A 5754-nucleotide genomic window follows, 5' to 3' on the forward strand; every position below is an offset into this window, starting at 1 on the left:
AAGCCTCCCTTCAACCTCACGACCACTTCTCAAAGTGATCGCCTTCACATGTTCTCTAGGATTGGTTTCCGTGTTGCTTGGTAAACTTCCATGTGGCCTTTCGGAGAGAGACTTTGCAATTTGCCCCACCTGATTTTCAAGGTTGTGCAAGGAGGCGGTGTGATTGAGAAGTGTAGCCTCAACTGATTCAAACCTTGTATTTGCCGATTGAACAAATCTAGCCAAGTGCTTCTCCAAATCCGTCATACGGGTTTCCAAGCACGAAAATTACATTTTCCACTTGAGGGGTTTGTTCTTTGTTGTTGGAAACCCGATGGCCCCATGGTCTTACAGTGGTCCTTGATTATTCCATAAAAAAATTGGGATGATTCTTCCAACTTTGAATTGTAGGTGTTCTTTGTATGGATTCCCTTGAGGTCTCATGGCATTACCTACAAAGTCAATGTTCTCAAGCGAAGAAACATCACCAATGACGATTGGGCAATCGGAGGGAGCATGTCCTCCACCACAACCGGTGCAATTGGTCATGGCCGTAACTCTATTTGAAGCTATAAGATGTAGCTTCTTACTCAAACTCTCCACTTCGGCCGCCAATGAAGTTACCGCATCAATTTCATGGAGACCGGCCACTTTTTTCTTCTCCCTAGCATTCCACTAGTAGCTATTTAAGCCCCATTTGCTTAATCAATTGACTACCCTCATGGGCGGTCTTTCTACCTAAGGTATCTCCTGCCGCCGCATCCAAGAGTTGCCTTGTACTCGGGTTCAAACCATTGTAGAAGGTTTGAACAATCATCCCACTCCGAAATCCGTGTTGCGGACACTTTCGCGAGGGAGTTCCTTGAACCTTTCCCATGTCTCAAATAGAGACTCCAATTCCAACTACACAAAGGATGAGATCTCATTCCTAAGCTTTCTTGATTTTTCGGGGAGGAAATAACGGGCTAGAAAAAGCTTCTACCATCTCCTTCCATGCGATGATTGATGCTCTAGGTAATGAGTGTAGCCCTTTGCTTTTGCTCTTCCCCTTTAAGGAAAATGGGAAGGCTCTCAATTTGATGGCATCATCCATCACACCATTTATCTTGACATGTCGCACACCTCGGGAAGCACTCTATGTATTTGTTGGGATCCTCATCGGCCAAACCGTTGAATTATGTGGGCTGCTGCGAGCATATGGATGAATCTTGGCTTTTAGCTCGAGAGTTACGTGTAATGGTGGGGGGCGCACAATACTCGATTGAGTCCCCAACCTTTGAAGAGTCGAGCATAATTGGATAGTGTTCGTTGTTGCTCATTTTGTTTTGCCATGTTTTCAGATCCTTCTACTTCCAAATCAATTTGGATTATCTTTGTTCTTGCAGAGTTCTTTCCCTTTTCTTCTAAGTGTCCGTTCAAGCTCAGGGTCTCCTTCAATCAATATTTATGGATTCCCTCGGGTCATAACCTAGAGCTGCATCAAAAAGAAAGAAAAAGACAATCAGAACAATGATAGAATAAGAAGATATGAATTAGAATGTGTGGTGAAATAGCTAAGAAAATAAAGTGCAAAGTATCTCTAAACGCCTAGCTCCCCGGCAACGGTGCCAAAAACCTTACAAGATCCCCTTGCGTATATTCCGCAAGTGCATGGGTTTGTCGAAGTAATAATCCCGGGTGAGTGGGTATCGAATCCACAGGGAGTAGGGAGTAAAGACACTTAATTCGATTCTTAGCTATGTGGAATATCAACAATGATAAGTGTGACAATGATTCAATTCTCAACAATTAAAAGCAACAAGTAAGAGAGCAAAAGTAAGGAGGAGGTAAGGCAATCAATAAAGATGGGGTACTCGGATAATGATTCACCTAGGATAATTGCTTCAAAGTGCAAGAACTCTCTATTATGCTTCCTAATCAATGCAATGGTGAGTCGTGGAAATCCTTACATACATAGTCCCAAATCTAAGGTCAACCATGCCTAACTCTATTCATGTCCCGGAGAAGAGATTAAATAACGTCTCAACCTCGCACTCGAGTAAAGTTGCAATGAGCTCTAGGGATTCCAAGTGATAAATCTCTTCCTAAATATAGACCTATCCCTTTGGTCCAGGTGGAAGGTCCCTAGCCACAATTAAGCCCTATATACTAAGATAATCTCAACGCTTCACTCCATTGCACGCGCAACTAGGCACCAACGGAGGTTCATCCCTTAGACCATTCACTCTATTATGGCGCAAAGAACTCGGGAGCGGAGGTAGAATCTATCACATCGGAGGAAAGGGGCGCTCTTGTACCTCTCGACTCACCCTCTCAACCCTCTCCAACCTAGCTTTGTCTAGCGCTCGTGGTGTGTCACTCACTCCACAGGTTACCAATAAGAACACTCAACCCTAGTGTCACTCTGGGGAAATGTTCATACAATCAAGCATTCAAGGTTGGAACTCACAATAAACATCAATTTATTGAAAGCATAATAAAAAGTTCAATGAAAGCGAATACATCCTAGGGTTCACAATCATCCAAGTACCCACTAGGGGTTTTAGCTCTCCATGGAGCTAAGTACAATCAAAGAAATCGAATGTAAAAAGCAATGAATCCATAAAAGAAACTCCCTCGATGGTCGTGTCGATGGTCTTGTGGAGAGTCCTCTACTAAATGCATGAGGGATCCTTTGTCCGAGCCTAGGATACACCTCATTTGGATCGATCTCGAGGCAAGCTCTAACAAATAAACCTTCTTCCAAATGGCCGCGATGTCGGAACCATAGAACCTCTCCAAAAAAACCTAGCCAATACCCCTCAAAACTCTAGCGGAAGCCCTCTCTCAAGTTGGGGAAAAGATGGAGAAAAGAATACCAAAATCGGGGCTGAATCGGCTTTAAATAGAAAGTTTGGAATCGGGTGACTCCACAGGGCGTGGATGGTACCGTGCCCGTCGCGGAATTTCCACCGCAGTCGTGGATAATTTCCACACACACAGTGTGGATTCTACATTTCTCGATTTCTTTTCAGGCTATGAGCAGTCTTTCTCGATTACATGCTCCCGTGTTGCTACAGTGCTGCTAGTTGGAAGATGTGTGCAAACTTCCAAGAAGATTCAAGTCAATTCCCTAGTTGGAAGGGCACAAAGGTAGCCACATCTTCATATTCCTTCTCTTTGTGAAGATTGCAAAACCTCTCAAAGATACATCGATGAAGGAAATTTTTATAGCCTACCACATGGACGTGTGCCCGGACATGTGACCTCAAGAAAAGTTTCACTATGTAGCAGTATTGTAGCAAATTTACTGTTCACACGCCCGCGTGGAAATTCCCATGCGACCCGCGTGGAAATTCCTGCGGCGACAGCGGCGGCGTGGAAAAAAATCCACCGGTAGCGTGAGGGCATGTGGCAAGCGCGATCTAAGGCCTATAAATAGCCGTTTCGCCCTATTCTTTCTCATCTTTGTGCGGCTCTTGAGGGGTGAGACAGCTACGGGTTTCGAGAGGAGGTCTTTGCGGCTTTGGAGGTGCTTCGTCACCAACTTTGATCGATCCCTCCTCCGTTATAGCATCAAGGAAGCCACCGGTGAACCTAGCTTCGGAGTGGGTCCTTCAAGACATTGAAGCTCTCCATCAAGGCCATCAGTTCATATATAAGGGGGTTTATTTCTATGGTTTTAATGTACTTTCATTCATTGATTGTGTGTTTTGTATGTTGCTCCATGGATAGCTAAAACCCTAGAGGGTATTTGGACTTGTGAACCCTAGGATTCTCATCTTTTGTGGATTTGCTTAATGTTTCTATTTAATCCGAGTTTGATTAAGTTTTAATCTTGTATTCTCATTGCTTGCTTGTTTAATTAATCCTTGTGGTTGATTGGATTTGCATGATTTGTTACTTTAATGTGAGAGAGGTCTCCATTAGTGTTAGAACTTCAAGGTTAAAGAGGGTTGAGAGGGTGAGTCATGAGATGAGTGGAGTGTCCCTCTCCCCTCAGGTTGAGTGTATTCTATCTCCGTTCCCTAAGCTCTATGCAACCATATTTGGTGTGAGGCGTGAGATTGAGAGATTTCTCCGTCGGGACCTTGTAGGGGGTTAGGATCCTTCGCAGGGGAATTAGGGTTGGATCAATCTTTAGGAATTTGATACACCTCTTGGAATCCCTAGAGTGCTTCTGCGGTCATATGTGGTGTGAGTGTTGAGATTGGCGATTTCTCCATCGGGACCTCGTAGGGGACTAGTATCGGTGATCGGGAGGCCGAATCCGATTATATTTGGATTTCCACGACTTAACTTACTCATCATACAAACACTTTGCTTATTCGGTGCCTAATATACTGAATCCTAGGGGAGCATTGCCCGAATACCCCACTTTTCTTGATTGAGATCTCCATCCATTTAACCCTTGCATATTCGTCTACGGTATTCATTTCTTCACACATTAGATCACCACACCTTTTTCATTTTATTATTAGGTTAGAAAGCGAGAAAAAGTTAGTACTAGTAGCCCTGTTCCCTGTGGATTCGACTACCCACTCACCGGGGTAATTATTACTTCAACACCCGTGCACTTGCGGCACACACACGCATATTCGGGCGTGTCAATGGTCGCCAAGACCACCCGAGTAGGGGTCCTTTTAGGGGCCTTTTGTGGTTTCACTATTCACTCGTCTTCCCTACTCTTTTAACCTTTTCTCCCTCATTTCTCCACCGTTTTCCTTCATCTTTTTTGCTTTAGTTTGATCTCCTCCTCCTCTTTTCAATTTTAGTGACAAAAATTTGGAGTTTGAGCAAGCTTTTGGCCGGATCCAACCATTAACTTCACTTATCTTACTCTAGGGCAAGGGTTTGTTCTCTCACTAAAATCGTTGAGCTCTTTCTTGCTTTTGTGGGTGGAATTTCTTGGATTTTTGTTGTTGTGTGAATTCTTAGTGATGATCAAATTGTTTTTCTTGATTTGTAAAATTTTTGGCTACTTTTACAAGCAAAGCGCTTGAAAATTTTTTAGAAATTCTTGTAGCTGGCATTTTTCTTGACTTTCTTCATTCTTTTTGGTGCTTACTTTTGCTTGTAACCTAGTTGGATGATCTCCACTTTGTGTTTGTGCAAGATGCCCATCAAGAGATTTGCTTCCAAGAGAGCTAGGAAGAACCTTCTCCTCCCGTGCAAGAACCAAGGTTTTTCTAAAGAAGAACATACAACACGTTATGCACTCCTATCACATAAGGTGTTGATGCGAGTTAGAAAATTTGATTGGGAAGCTTTGAACACATTGGGATTAGATGGCATGGTGTTGGAGCTCATTTCACATGATAGTTGGGGCAAATTATTTTCAATTGCAAAAGTCACATTCAAGGAACTTAGCTTGGAGGTCCTTAGCTCCATCGAAATGGTCAAGTAATACCCATTCACTTACCAGTCTAATCACATCACTTTCCTAGCTCTTAGGAAGAAATATCGTGTTTCTGAGGATGATATTGGTGTGCATTTGGGGTTATATACGGAAGCTTACCTAAGATTATCCGTGTTTAAGCAATCAGTTAATGAAGCTCCACAGTTAAAGGTGAATGCATCTTATTGGAGTTCCATCTCAGCTAACTCTCGAACACGAAAGGCCTCCCAACTCACCAATCCTGCTCACCGATATATTCATGCTCTTTTGACTAGGAGCATTGGGGGCAGAAATGACTCTACTTGGGTAGTGATGCGCCATGATCTGATTATGTTGTACTGACAAGGTCCCTTTGCTTATATCCATAAGTGCGGGCTTGTCGAGTAATAATCCCGGGT

At 43.4% G+C, this 5754-nt stretch overlaps 1 non-coding gene across 1 annotated transcript; it reads left to right on the forward strand.

The window, feature by feature from the left end:
- Positions 1-806: 806 nt before the first annotated feature.
- On the forward strand, positions 807-915 carry LOC120264113. Its single transcript, XR_005537290.1, has one exon. It is a non-coding gene; the product is annotated as a small nucleolar RNA R71 (small nucleolar RNA).
- The last annotated feature ends 4839 nt before the right edge of the window (positions 916-5754 follow it).

Source organism: Dioscorea cayenensis, chromosome 6, assembly GCF_009730915.1.
Source record: "Dioscorea cayenensis subsp. rotundata cultivar TDr96_F1 chromosome 6, TDr96_F1_v2_PseudoChromosome.rev07_lg8_w22 25.fasta, whole genome shotgun sequence".
Lineage (NCBI taxonomy): Eukaryota > Viridiplantae > Streptophyta > Magnoliopsida > Dioscoreales > Dioscoreaceae > Dioscorea > Dioscorea cayenensis.